Consider the following 16470-nt stretch of genomic DNA (forward strand, 5'->3'; position numbering starts at 1 on the left):
TCGGTTGATCTTTAGTTATAGCAACAAAAACCCATCCATTGTCTGCTAGATCCTCATCAGAATCATCGGTCACACCTTCATCAGCAATGTAACAAGATTTGTCTTTATTCTTCTTAAATCTGTATCTCTAATATTCAGGGTTAGGCTTGTATGTTCTTCTAGCTTCTTCTCTTAGTCTAACATGTCTATTAGGGAATCTTAAAGCCATATGACCAATCTTATTTCAGTTAAAACATTTAAAGGGTGCTTTACCTTCATACTTACTTCCAACTCGACCTTTAGGCATTTTCCTTATAAATAGTGCTTCAAGTTCTTCATTTTCTTTCCTACTTTCTTCAAGTTCTCTTACATAGAAGGCTTTCCAATAAGATTTGTCAAATGATGGAGGAGATGATGTTGATGCTTTAAAGGCCAAATCTGTCTTTATAGTAGCAATAGGACCAAATTCTTCAATTTCAAAAGTTGAAAGTTTCCCAATTAATGTATACCTGACTCAGAAGCTTTCAAGTTTTGCAATTTTGACTTTGGAATCTCCTTCATTCAGTGTTTCCAAATGATCCCAAATAGCTTTAGCAGAAGACCTATCTGATAGTCCCATGATTTGTTGATCTGATAATGTGCTCAAAAGTGCTTCTCTTTTGCAATCATTTTCCTCATCTTTTGTCAAGTTAGCTGGACTAGGGTGACCTTGTACAAACAACAGTATAGCCATTCTTTGTAACATCCCAGATGTCTTTTGCAATACAATTTAGATGTGTCTCCATTCTGATCTTCCATATGCCATAGTTGGTTCCATCAAGTTTAGGATTGTCCTTCCTGAAATATTTAGTAGACATTGGATCTCCTCAAATTGTTAAACTTCTACAAAAAGAGGACTAGGCTCTAATACCAATTGTTAGGTCTCGGGGACAATTGAAAGGGAGGGGGGGGTTGAATCAGTTGTATGATAATTACAAGCCAAAAACAACTTAAAGAAATTACTGCTTAGTACTGGTGAGACAGTCTGTTATACCGGTGGATAGATTAACAGATAAATGCAATACCGGTAAAGATTAATGCATTAAAATAAAAGACAAAGTCATCCACATCACATAACACCAATATTTGTAAGTGGAAACCCTATAAGGGGAAAAACCATAGTGGGAAACCTTACCCACAATCAGATGATACTACTGCAAATAGTAAGTGTACATAAATGGGGTCTGCACATGCAGAAAGGCCAGCCACCTAGAGCTCACTGCTCAATCACAAAATGGGAGTCACACTGACTACAGTTGGATGGTTAAATCCAATAAGAATGTACTGCACAAAATAACATCTTCATATGCTGGATTCAGTATCGGTGTAGTTCTGATTGTCTTCACAAAAACCCTCCTTCAATCTTCAAATGATGTCTACGTGTATAGCTCTGCTTATTCTCGCTTATACCTTCCGACAATCCTTCTTCGCATTCCACACTTGATCTTACAAATAAGATCTTACATTTATACCATAACCTAAGACCAATTTTAGTAGGTTGGCTCTACAAGATATTACAATAAAAACATTTTACAAACAATACAATATTCGATGCAATAACCGATTCAACATGTCAGCTTAATGCATTTACAACAATAATTAATCATCTCCATAGCGTGTCGTGCTGATCTGGAAAAGATAAACCTGCCGATGTAACCCTGGACCTATTTTCCGGTAATAGCAAATATGCAAATGCTAATGTACCAATAAACAAAACTCTAGGACAAAGTGTCCACACAATGTCTTGGACATAACCAAGTGTTTTCCATATCATTCCAAGTGCCGGTGATCATTATATCTTGTCGGTATACCAGATACCGGTGACTGTACATGAGTCACTTGCTTGCCGGTGAATGTTGCTGATTCTCCAAAGTGCCAGAGTAGATAAGTGTTTAGTAGGTGTTGACATCAATGACAAAACCATAGCAAAATACCAACAATACCTATCTAGGTTATGGACCGGTATCATGCCAGTGTGTACTCTACACATTACTTGGATGTTTCAAGATGTTTTATGGATATGATATTATTGTTTTGATCTTAAGCCAACATGGCATATCATTGTAAAAAGGAATTATGTAATGATATTATTGTAATATCTTTAGGTGGCCGACCTAATTGGTTTAGGCCTTAGGGTTTGTATAAATAATAGGTAAAACTCTTTGTAATGTATCATGGTTATAGGAAAGGTCATGGTCGAGGAATGTAATATGAAAATATTGTAATATCACTCAGGCTAAGGAGTTGATTGATCATTGGTGATTGAATTGGATTCAGAGGAGGATTTAGTCCTCCAACATTGAGCTTAACTGGGACTGTAATCAGGCATGGTAGATGGTATTTCCAGTAGTTTAGTCTATTGGATTGTTGTCTATTTATCTTTAGAAGGTTTTAGCCTCTCTGTAGTCATTGAGACTCTTTTGTAATGAGCAATACGCTCTAGGTAGTGTGCCTTCTTGCAAGTGCAAACCCCTCATTGTAACACATACTTTTTGCAGAAGTACCATCTGACTTTGGGTAGGTTTCGCGCCATGGTTTTTCCCTTTCCGGGTTTTCCACGTACAAATCATGGTGTTATGTGGTATGGTTTCTTTACATTGATTATTTGGTTAATTTCTAAGTTGTATTGTTTACCGGTATCTATTTCTACCAGCATCTGTTTGTTCTTTACCGATATTTGATCTGTTTAAGGTTATGTTGTGGATTCAAAGTTATAGTTTGTTAATAGCTGATTCACCCCCCCCCCCTCTCATTTGTTCACCGGTAATCCTAACAATTGGTATCAAAGCTTTGGTCCTTTTTTGCAGAAGCTTAACCGCTTGATGTAGATCGTATGGCAACTAACACAACTAATCCACTCGCAGCTATTTTCAGAAGAGAAATCCCTAAGCTTGGTGGAACAAATTGTGGGATATGGAAAATTTGAATGGAGACTCATCTAAGATGTCTTGGCAAAGATATTTGGGAGATTAGTGAGAAAGGATACACACCTTATGATTCAGCATATGGTAATCCTGCTCCTACAGACTTGGATAAGAATATTGAAAATGATTGCAGAGCTAGAGAAGCCCTCCTGTGTGCACTTATTGATCAGAAAAACATGGGATTGACTGACAAATCAATACCTAAGTTTATATGGGACAAATTGCAAACTTTGAATGAAGGTGGCCCTATTGTCAAAATTGCTAAACTTGATAGTTACCGGGTAAGATATGAAAACTTTGTTGGTATTTTGGTATGGTTTTGTCATTGACGTCAACATCTACTAAACACTTATCAACTCTAGCACTTTGGAGATCCAAGAGCATTCACCGACAAGCAAGTAACTATTGCATAGTTAATGGTATATGGTAAACCGGCAGGATATAATGATCACCGACACTTGGAATGGCATGGAAAACACATGGTTATGTCGAAGACATCATTTGGACATCTTGTCCTGGAGTTTTGTTCATTGGTATATTCATAGTTGCATATTTGTTGTTACTGGCAAATAGGTCTAGGGTTACACCGACAGGTTTATCTTTTCCAAATCAACATGGCACGCTATTGAGATGATTAATTATTGTTGTAAATGCATTAAGCCGACATGTTCAATTGGTTATTGCATTGGATATTATATTGTTTGTAAAATATTTTTATTGTAATATTTTGTAGAGCCGACCTACTAAAATTGGTCTTAGGTTATGGTATAAATGCAAGATCTTATTTGTAAAATCAAATGTGGAATGCGAAGAAGGATTGTGTGAAGGTATATCCAAGATTAAGTAGAGCTATACACGTAGATATCATTTGAAGGTAAAGCTAGGTTTTTGTGAAAGCATATCAGCGTTACACCGGTACTGAATACATCATATGAAGATGCTATTTTGTGCAGTACATTCTTATTAGATTTAACCATCCAACTGTAGTTAGTGTGACTCCCATTTTGTGATTGAGCAATGAGCTCTAGGTGGTTGGCCTTTCTGCATGTGCAGACCCTATTTATGTACACTTACTATCTGCAGTAGTATCATCTAATTGTGGGTAAGGTTTCCCACTATGGTTTTTCCCCTTATAGGGTTTCCACGTACAAATATTGGTCTTATGTGTTGTGGATGACTTTGTCTTTTATTTTCATGCATTAATCTTTACCAGTATTGCATTTATCTGTTAATCTGTCCACCGGTATAACAGACTGTCTCACCAGTACTAAGCATTAATTTGTTTAAGTTGTTTTTGGTTTGTAATTATCATACAACTGATTCACCCCCACCCCTCTCAATTGTTCCCAGGACCTAAAAATTGGTATTAGAGCCTAGTCCTCTTTTTGTAGAAGTTTAACAACTTGAGGAGATCCAATGTCTACTAATTATTTCAGGAAGGACAATCGTAAACTTAATGGAACCAACTATGGCATATGGAAGATCAGAATGGAGACACATCTAAATTGCATTGGAAAAGACATCTGGGATGTTACAAAGAATGGCTATACTGTTGTTGTACAAGGCCACCTTAGTCTAGCTAACTTGACAAAAGATGAGGAAAATGATTGCAAAGCAAGAGAAGCACTTTTGAGCACATTATCAGATCAACAAATCATGGGACTATCAGATAGGTCTTCTGCTAAAGCTATTTGGGATCATTTGGAAACACTGAATGAAGGAGATTCCAAAGTCAAAATTGCAAAACTTGAAAGCTTCTGAGTCAGGTATACATTAATTGGGAAACTTTCAACTTTTGAAATTGAAGAATTTGGTCCTATTGCTACTATAAAGACAGATTTGGCCTTTAAAGAATCAACATCATCTCCTCCATCATTTGACAAATCTGATTGGAAAGCCTTCTATGTAAGAGAACTTGAAGAAAGTAGGAAAGAAAATGAAGAACTTGAAGCACTATTTATAAGGAAAATGCCTAAAGGTCGAGTTGGAAGTAAGTATGAAGGTAAAGCACCCTTTAAATGTTTTAACTGAAATAAGATTGGTCATATGGCTTTAAGATTCCCTAATAGACATGTTAGACTAAGAGAAGAAGCTAGAAGAACATACAAGCCTAACCCTGAATATTAGAGATACAGATTTAAGAAGAATAAAGACAAATCTTGTTACATTGCTGATGAAGGTGTGACCGATGATTCTGATGAGGATCCAGCAGACAATGGATGGGTTTTTGTTGCTATAACTAAAGATCAACCGACACCTGCAGTGCAACTGGTAGTACAAGCCCTGGCAACTAAACTTGAAGTAAAGGATGAATGGATCATTGATTCAGGATGCTCACATCATATGACAGGAGACAAAGGCAAATTCTTGAACTTTCAAGAATATAATGGTGGTTTAGTATGATTTGGAGATGACAAAGCTTGTTCAATCAAAGGTAAGTGTACAATATCTCTCGGTGGTAAGCATAACACTGACAATATTTACTATGTTGAAGGTTTAAAGCATAATCTTTTGAGTGTTGGTCAATTAGTTGAGAAAGGATTTCAGTTACAATTCAAAAATGAAAAAAGCAAAATCATGAATAGAACTAGTTTGGAAATTGCAATCGGTAATCAGACTACAGGTAATATCTTTCATTTGAATAACAATGAAAAGACATGCTTGATTGCACATATAGATGAAAGTTGGCTATGGCATAAGAGACTCTGTCATGTAAACTTTGATTGCATGGTAAAGATCAGTACTACTAAGGCAGTTAGAGATTTACCTAAAATTGTCAAACCTCATAATACAATATGTAAGGAATGTCAATTTGGAAAACAAGTTAGGGCTAGTTTCAAAAGTATTCTAGAAAAATCCAATAATGCTCTTGATTTAATTCATACTGATTTATGTGGTCCAGCTAGAACTAAAAGCTTACAAGGTGATAGATATTTCATGCTAATTATTGATGACTATTCTAGAATGTGTTGGGTTACTTTTCTCAGAGAAAAATCAGAAGCACTTGGAAAGTTCAAACTATTCAAATCAATGGTAGAAAATGAAACCGGTAAGAAAATCAAATATTTAAGATTAGATCAAGGACGTGAATTTACATCTAAGGAATTTAATACATTTTGTGAAGTGAATGGAATCAGAAGATAGCTATCAGCACCTCAGACACCACAACAAAATGGAGTTGTTGAAAGGAAAAACAAAACTATCTTGGATGCAACAAGAAGTATGTTATCAGAAGCAAATTTACCACATGTGTATTGGAGAGAAGCAGTCAGCACAACGGTCTATTCATTCAACAAAGTTCACATCAAAGGAGAAACTGGTAAGACCCCTCATGAACTATGGTTTGGTAATACTCCTACTCTTAAGTATTTCAAAATTTTTGGAAGTAAATGTTATATCAGAAGAGATGAGTATATTGGCAAATTTGATCCTAGAAGTGATGAATGAATATTTCTTGGTTATTCATCTAAGAGCAAGGCATATAGATGTTTTAACAAAAGATTGCAGAAAATTATTGAAAGTACAAATGTAAAGATTGATGAGAAATTCAGAGGAACTTCAAGGTATATAGACTTTGAACTGGCAACAAAAATTCTAACAAATGAACCTACTCTAAATCCACCGGTACATAATGAACATCTAGTTACCCCGGTATCATCTGAGGATTCCATAGTAATTGAAGAACAACAACAAACAAAGACACTCCGGTATGTAAGACTGAATCATTCTAAAGATTAGATAATTGGAAATAAGTTTAAAGGAGTTATGAGAAGAGGAAGGTTGGCAAATGAAGAGGTATGTCTTATTTCTCAAATTGAACCATCATCTGTTAATGAGGCATGTGAAGATAAATTTTGGATTAAAGCTATGGAAGAAGAATTAGAACAAATTGAGAAAAACAACACTTGGATATTAGTTCCTCAGCCTAAAGATAAAAATGTAATTGGAACCAAATGGGTATTCAGAAAAAAATTTAATAAAGATGGTAAGGTTGTCAGAAATAAAGCAAGACTAGTGTGTAAGGGATATTCTCATAAAGAAGGAATTGATTACAATGAAACCTTTGCACCGGTAGCTAGAATTGAGGTAGTCAGATTATTTTTGGCTTTTGCAGCACACAAGAACTACAAAGTTTATCAAATGGATATTAAATGTGCATTTTTAAATGGAGATCTTGAAGAAGAAGTGTACATTGAACAACCTGATGGATTTTCTTTGACATATGACAAAGATATGGTTTGCAGGTTAAGAAAAACTTTGTATGGATTGAAACAAGCTCCAAGAGCTTGGTATGCAAGATTGGATAAGTATCTTTTGAAGATTGGTTTTTCTAGAGGTAATGCAGACATCAATTTATACTATAAAGTGACTAATGATGACATGTTGATTATAGAAGTATTTGTTGGTGATATAATCTTTGGAGGAGAAGATGGAGTATGTAAAGAATTTTCTATTAAAATGCAACAAGAATTTGAAATGTCTATGATTGGAGAAATAAAATTCTTTTTAGGATTGCAGATTTCACAGACTGATAAATGTATATTTTTGAGTCAATCCAAGTACTTAAAAGAGTTACTAAAGAAATTTGGGATGGAAAACTCTACACCGGTAAGCACACCTATGACAACAAATGACAAACTATCACTAAGGGATGAATCTACACCTGTTAATCCAACTAGATACAAATCTATGATAGGAGGTTTACTATATTTGACACAAACCATACCTAATATTATGAATGCAGTATGTATTGTTTCAAGATTTCAAAGTAATCCTAGAGAAAATCATGAATCAACAGTAAATTTTTTTTTTCGGTACTTACAAGGTACTATAAATCTTGGATTATGTTATGCTAGAGATGAAAACTTTGAATTATGTGCATACACAGATGCAAATTGGGCAGGAGATGTGGATGATAGAAGCACCACCAGCGGAGCATTCTTTCTTGGAAATAGACTATTTTCTTGGTTAAGTAAGAAACAAAGTTGTACATCTTTATCAACAATAGAATCAGAATATTTTGCAACAACAACTAACTGTACACATGTACTATGGCTTAAGAAAATGTTAAAAGACATAAAGGTAAAATGCAAGGAACCTATTACTATCTATTGTGATAATACTGGAGCAATTAATATATCTAAGAATCCGGTATTACACTCTAAAACCAAACATGTTTCTATCAAACAAAATTTTCCAAGGGAAAATGTTGAAGCAAAGGAAATAAAATTGGTTTATGTGAATACTAAAGAGCAGATTGCAGATATCTTTACTAAACCTCCGCCTAAGGAGACTTTTGAATATCTCAGAGATCAGCTTGGGGTTATAACCCTACCGGTAGAGACTTAGGAAGTTAATGATTATCATCAACTGGCAGAATCAACAGAGAAATCTTTTATTCCAACTTTGATGGGAAGCTAATTCTCAGGGGGAGTAGTTGGTAAACTAAATTGATTGGTATTTTGTATTTGAACTTAGCTTGGTAAGAACTTTGGCATTTGATGATCAGGATTAAATTGGGAAAATATTGAAATCTAATTTTTCCAAAATTTTATATGTTTTAGTAAATTGCAATTTTGAGGGTCTTCGGTGCATTTTTGGACAAATATGGTGCCCGGAAACATGATGAGACATCATTGATGTTTCCGAAATTTGGTTCTAGCTTATTTGAGTACCTTTCCTTCAAAATTTGGGATGTCGAAATTGACCTGCACTTTGAAAGGGGTATTTCCACGAAATGGTGTTTTAGATTCAGAGGGTTTTTGCTTCTGTAGGAGGTATGAAAATTGACTCATCATCTCCTCTCGTTGCTTATTTAAAGCTTCCTCGACCAACTTCTTAACATCATTGTCTGACATCTTCGATTGTGTGCGTCTCAAAGGTGGGTATTTTGACAAATCTTGTGTATCCAATCCTAATCTTTGGTAGGAAGACCTTGTGTAAATTGGCATAAAGGAGCGTTCCCGCTTTGATACCACTGATCTGATTTATGAAAACCAGATTACAATACCTAGTGTGATACTTGTGGTATTGTAGATTTCAACACAAAAAAAGAAATTGACAACAAGAAGATTGCAAACCAAAAATTGTCTCCATTCTATTCAAAATTGGAGTTTATACAAGTTGAATGTATCCCAAGGGTCACACAAATCCCTTGGAATTTGAAATGAAGAGTCATCATAATGTTTATTACAATTAAATTATTAAAACTATCAAAATTATCAAAAAACTAAATATAAAATTTCAGTCCACTTTGAGAAGGCATAACTTTCTCATCCTAGCTCCAAATTACAAACCATTTGATGCGTTGGAAAGGTACTCAAATAATCTAGAACCAAATTTCAGAAACATCAATGCTGTCTCATCATGATTCCCACACAATATTTGTCCAAAAATGCACCAAAGACCCTCAAAATTGCAATTTACTAAAACATATAAAATTTTGGAAAAATTAGATTTCAATATTTTCCCAATTTAATCCTGATCATTTGATGTCAAAGGGGGAGAGATTTGTATGGAAAAACATAAGGAAAACACATGTTGCTCCCAGGGGGAGAGATTGTTGTTTAAGAGAGATTATTACTCACTGTATCTGTATTTTGATTTCTGGTTATGATCTCTTTTCAGAGATTGTTGGTTTTTGGTATTTGGCATTTCTATTTTGGCACTTTGATGGGTTTTCCATCTTGTGTTGCCATCAATGCCAAAGGGGGAGATTGTTGGTATTTTGGTATGGTTTTGTCATTGATGTCAACACCTACTAAACACTTATCAACTCTGGCACTTTGGAGAATCAACAACATTCACCGGCAAGCAAGTGACTCATGCACAGTCACTAGTATCTGGTACACCTGCAAGATATAATGATCATCGACACTTGGAATGATATGGAAAACACTTGGTTATGTCAAAGACATTGTGTGGACACTTTGTCCTGGAGTTTTGTTTATTGGTACATTAGAATTTGCATATTTGTTGTTACCGACAAATAGGTCTAGGGTTACACCGACAGGTTTATCTTTTCCAGATCAGCACGACACGCTATGGAGATGATTGATTATTGTTGTAAATGCATTAAGCCAACATGTTGAATCAGTTATTGCATCGGATATTGTATTGTTTGTAAAATATTTTTATTGTAATATCTTGTAGAGCCGACCTACTAAAATTGGTCTTAGGTTATGGTATAAATGTAAGATCTTATTTGTAAGATCAAGTGTGGAATGTGAAAAAGGATTGTGTGAAGGTATATGCGAGAATAAGCAGAGCTATACATGCATACATCATTTGAAGATTGAAGGAGGGTTTTTGTGAAGACAATCAAAACTACACCAGTACTGAATCCAGCATATGAAGATGCTATTTTGTGCAGTACATTCTTATTGGATTTAACCATCCAACTGTAGTGAGTGTGACTCCCATTTTTGATTGAGCAGTGAGCTCTAGGCGCTTGGGCTTTCTGCATGTGTAGACCCTATTTATGTACACTTACTATCTACAGTAGTATCATCTGATTGTGGGTAAGGTTTCCCACTGTGGTTTTTCCCCTTACAGGGTTTCCACTTACAAATATTGGTGTTATGTGTTGTGGATGACTTTTTCTTTATGTTTCTTGCACTAATCCTTACCGGTATAGCAATTAACTGTTAAATCTATCTACCGACATATTAAACTAGTTTATCGGTATTAAGCATTAAGTTGGTTAAGTTGTTTTGGTTTGAATTTATTTGACAATTGATTCACCCCCTCCTCTCAGTTGTCTCCAGAAACTAACAGGTACCATACCTATTTTGTGTCCACCACGCCAAAGAAACATCTTCAAGTAACTGAATCATGAACAACAAACATCTTCAACATCCTGGAATCCATCTAGAAGTTGCACCAACAACACTTATGCATCCTGTCATAATTCCTCATTGAAAGCTCTGCCAGTAAAGCCTTAAATCAGTGTGTATGATAACATCCAATTACCAAGCCAATACTAATTGACCAAAACATTAAATCCAATATACTTTACTGATCCAAACATGTTGAAAGTGCCAACCAGATAATCTCTTCTACCGATAACACTAGATCACATACCGGTAACCTGTCTACCGGTAACACTAGATCATATACCGGTAACCTGTCTACCGGTAACTATCCATATCAACCAGTGTAAATTTGTCTGCTGGTAACAGCTAGTGTTGACATCAATGACTAAACATCAGTGCTACACATAATCAATTCATCCATAATGCCAACACTATGTGGGCCAATAAGGACTATAAGTATCCAAGGTGATAGATATTTCATGATCTTCACTGATAATTTCTCAAGGATGATGTGGGTCACATTCTTGAAGGATAAAACATAGGCATTTGGTAAATTGAAGGCATTTAGGGCTTTAGTTGAAAAGGAGAGAGGAAAGAAGATAAAGTGTCTTAGGACATATCAATGCATAGAATTCACTATATATTTTGAAGAGAATAGTATCAAATGACAAATTTTTGCACCAAGGACAATACAATAGAATGATATTGCAGAGAGAAACAACTGGTCAGTTGTTGAAGCTGCTAGGACAATGTTGATACAAGGAGGTGTAGCGAAATTTTTTTGGAGAGAAGATGTCAACACAACTGTCTACACTATGAACAATATTTTGGTAAAAAGAGGTAAGGACAAGACTCCTTATGAATACTGGTATGGTAGATCACCTAATGTTTGTTATTTTAAGATATTTGGTAGCAAATTTTTTATTAAGAGATGTGACTATATTAGCAAGTTTGGGGCTAAAAGTGATGAAGGTATATTTCTTGGTTATTCCACCAAGAGTAAGGCCTACAAGTGTTTTAACAACTAGACACAGAGAATCATTGAGAGTGCTGATGTTCGAGTGGATGAGTATCCTAAAGTATTAGGAGAAACTAGTGTAGAGAAAAAGGATGAAGACCCTTGCATTTTGTTTTTGGAACCAAAACCTGTGAAACCTGAAACTGGTAAAGCAAATATTGATGTACCAGTTCAACCGGAATAGGAAGGCTCAGAAGAAGATGATGATAATGAAGATGAACCCAAAGTTAATGATCATGTTATTCTGAGGTATGTGAGACTCCATCAAAATCTTGAATAGATTATTGGAGATAAGGATGCTAGAGTGCAAACTGAAAGAAGAATCAGAGAATATTCCTGCATGATCTCCACTATTGAGCTTAGAACTGCTAAGGAAGCATTTGGTGATGATCATTGGGTTCAAGCTATGGAGGAGGATCTTGAACAAATTGAAAAGAACAATACATGGAATCTAGTACCCCGACCGGTAAATAAAAATGTAATAGGAACTAAGTGGGTTTTTAGGAACAAGTTGAATGAAGATGGTGTTGTAGTTTAGAACAAGGCTAGATTAGTTTGCAAAGGTTATGCACAAGAAGAAGGAGAAGATAATGTTGGAATTATGTGAACTGGTATGAGGACATAATGACATTGTATGTTGTCATTGATGTCAATATGCTGAAGAGGTGAGAACCGGCATATGAGAGAACCAACATAACACTGTGAACCGACATTTATGCCAAAGTGAAGTGGTGTGCTTGTTCAAGGTGAACCGGCATATGGTTATGGGAACCGGCACATGGAAGCATTGTATGACTACCGGTAGGTAGTCTCAACTTCAGGGTTTCCGGTTGAAGTGCTTCAAGCCTGTGTGGCTCAACCAGTGACATTGTGTGATGAGTTAGCATTGTAACAAAGAATAGATCATGTTGCCACATCAGCCTTGTGTGCGTGAAGGATCTTGCATGAAGGAGATTGTTCCTATCTACCTCGGGAATGTGAAAAGTCTGTAAAATGGTGATAACATGTGATGGGTTATCAACCGCCATGAAATCAGTGAAAATGGACGATGGAGAATGTCTTGAGATTGGATCAAGACTGTTGCAATTAATGGAGTATTCTCAATGGTCAGGATTGAACCATTTGAATTCCTTAACCTAACAGGTTTAGGGTTTAGGGTTTATGCTACTGATCTATCTATTTTCCTATAAGGTCGATGTTGTGTCTCTTTCTGAGGTTGTTGGAAAAAGTTGTGTGTGTGTATCCAAGAGAAGGGATATGTGATTCTTGCCAGACCAAAAGGAGAGAAGTGATACCTTTAGAGTGTAAGTGCAAAAGGTGAAGAGGAGCTTAAGTGGATCTGCATTGGCATTGAGTGCTATTACCTGATCATTGTAATACCTGTTGATCTCTAACCACCTCAACAGTTGGAAAATCCCTTAATAGGGTAACCTTAACTGGCTTGCTGTAAATCCAGTTAAGGTTTAGGACTGTATTTTTGTCTATACTGATTCACCCCCCCCTCTCAGTATGGGGTTAGTACTATCTGTTCATCATTGAGTTATCAATTGGTATCAAAGCATCCTCTAGGTCCTCTGTGCTATAAGCTTAACCGCTTGAGGTAAAGATCCCAGTCTAATGATGAGGAGGGAAGGTCCAAAGTTTAACAGAGAAAATTTTAGTATATGGAAAGACAAAATGAAGATATACATCAGAATCATGGGTGCTCAACACTGGAGCTATGTTGAGATTGCCTATGTTGCTCCTACCGGTACCCTTACCGATGACCAAAAGAGAGAGATACAGGAGAATGGGCAAGTCATGGAAGCCCTAATTAGTAGTTTATCTGACATTGAGTTTATTGATGTTCAGGATAAGGTAAATCCCAAATAGGTATGGGATACTCTTGAAAATATCTATGATGGTGATGAGCATGTAAAACAGGCTAAGGAAGAAAGCCTTAGAGGGAAGTTTGAAGATATGGGGATGGTTGAAGGTGAGACCATTCAACAGTATGGAATAAGAATCAAAACCATTGTTGGAGATATCAAGAGTGCAGGTGGTAAAATAGAATATGCCACTGTGGTAAGCAAAGTCCTAAGATCCCTATTGCTGGTCTATGCAATAAGGGTTGCTACTATTCAAGAGCTAAGATCAATGGACAAGACTAAGGTATCCCTAGACTCCATCATTGCAAAGTTGACAGCCTATGAGCTAAATAGTTTCAATGGCAGTGTTCAAAAGACTGAATCAACTTTTAAAGCTTCTGCAGTACCATCCAGAAAAGGAAAAGAAGCTAGCACTAGTGGTGAACCAAGACAGGGTAGAGAAATGGATGATGAGGAGATTCTGATGGCATTTGAAGCTCTCCTTTCCAGGAAACTTCCAAAAGGAACTGGCATATACAGAGGTAAGCTACCTTTGAAATGCTTCTCTTGTAACCAAATAGGACATATTGCTGTAAACTGTCCTAATGGTGACAACAAGGACAAACTGGAAAGATTCAAGAAATTCAAAGGAGGAAACTGGAGAAATAGTTTTGTGGCAGTTGATGAAGGTGTCATAGATGAAGAATCAGAGGATGAAGAAAATGAAGATATTGTGTTTGTTGCTGTCAAGGAAGATGTGTCAGACAAGAAGGCTCTTGTCTCCCAATTTGATAATTACAATGAGTGGATCATTGACAGTGGCTGTTCTCACCATATGACTGGTGACTAGAGAAAGTTTCTATCATTGGAGGAGTATGATGGTGGTGTGGTTCACTTTGGGAATGATGCACCATGAATGGTCAAAGGCAGAGGGTCCATCTCTCTGTATGGAAAGAGTAGTGCTGACAATGTGTATTGGGTTGATGGTCTTAGACACAACCTTCTGAGTGTTGCCCAGCTGAATGACAATGGCCTCACTCTGGAATTCAAGAATGGAGTTTGCAGAATCAAAGGAAAGAATGGTGAATTGGTGGCCACTAGCATGTAGACAAAAGGTAACCTATTTCAGTTGAATGCAAATATAAGTACATGTCTTATGGCTAAATTTTATGATAGCTGGATATGGCATAGGAGACTCTGCCATGTAAACTTTGATAACATTGTGAAGGCTAGTAAGATCAAGGCAGTTAGAGGGTTGCCAGTGCTAAGAAAACTGGATAATACCTTGTGCAGAGAGTGTCAATTGGGGAAAATGTCTTCCTCAACCTTTAAAGGTAAATCTTTCACTGCTGACAATTTGCTTGATCTTGTGCATACTGATTTGTGTGGTCCTATGAAAACTAGAAGTGTGCAGGGTGATAGGTACTTCATGATTCTCACTAATGACTGCTCAAGAATGATGTGGGTCACATTCTTGAAAGACAAGTCTGAAGCCTTTGTAAAGTTAAAAGCTTTTAGAGCATTAGTGGAGAAGGAAAGCGGTAAAAGGATCAAGTGCCTAAGAACTGATCAAGGAGGGGAATTCACTTTCGGTGAATTCAATAAGTACTGTGAAGAACATGGCATCAAGAGGCAACTGTCTGCCCCCTGGACTCCACAACAGAATGGGCTAGCAGAGAGGAATAACTGGACTGTGGTTGAAGCAACTAGAACCATGTTGATTCAAGGAAAGGTACCTCACACCTTTTGGAGAGAAGCGGTGAGCACTGCAGTCTACACAATGAAATGGGTACTCAACAAGAAAGGTAAGGATAAAACTCCTTATGAGTATTGGACCGGTAAGACACCTGTGGTCAGCTACTTTAGATTGTTTGGTAGCAAATGTTACATCAAGAGGAGTGAACACCAGAGAAAATTTGATGTGAAATGTGATGAGGGAATATTCCTAGGATATTCCACCAAGAGCAAAGCTCTCAAGTGTTTCAACAATAGGACTTAGAGAATTATGGAAAGCATCAATGTAAGAGTTGATGAAATCTCTGAGAAAACTGAGGAAACCGGTAGTGAGCAAGCGGTAAATGAACCAGTTGCAACCTTCTGGGAACTGGTTGATAGCCAACCAAGTACTAGTAACAATGTTCCTACACCGACAAATGTAGATGCTGATACTGATGGAGATGAGGATGAAGAAGAAAAGCAAGAGGAATCTATCAAGACCATTCCTTGGTATGTCAAGCTGAATCATGATCCTAAGTAGATCATAGGAGATAAGGATGTAGGAATCCTTAGAAGAAGAAAGGTCAGAGAAAACTCTTGTATGATCTCTGAATTTGAGCCTAAATCATTCAAAGAGGCACATAAGGATGAAGACTGGATCAAGGCAATGGAAGAAGAACTTGACCAGATAGAGAAAAATGGTACATGGTCTTTGGTACCCAGACCGGAGCACAAAAATATCATTGGTAATAAATGGGTTTTCAGAAATAAGCTGAAGGAGGATGGCATAGTGATTAGGAACAAAGCCAGATTAGTGTGAAAAGGATATGCTCAAGAATAAGGAGAAGACTATGGAGAAACCTTTGCTCCTATAGCCAGATTGGAAGGAGTCCGTATGCTTCTTGCATATGCATCTTATAAAGGTTTCAAAGTATATCAAATGGATGTAAAATCTACATTCCTAAATGGTGTACTTGAAGAGGAGGTGTATATTGAGCAACCAGATGGGTTTGCCCTATCTGAAGACAGTGACATGGTATGTAGGCTACATAAAGCCTTATATGGACTAAAGTAGGCACCTAGGGCATGTTATGAACATATACATTCTCATCTTGTGAAGAGTGGATTTGAGA

The sequence above is a fragment of the Cryptomeria japonica genome, chromosome 6 (genome assembly GCF_030272615.1).
Source record: "Cryptomeria japonica chromosome 6, Sugi_1.0, whole genome shotgun sequence".
Taxonomy (NCBI): domain Eukaryota; kingdom Viridiplantae; phylum Streptophyta; class Pinopsida; order Cupressales; family Cupressaceae; genus Cryptomeria; species Cryptomeria japonica.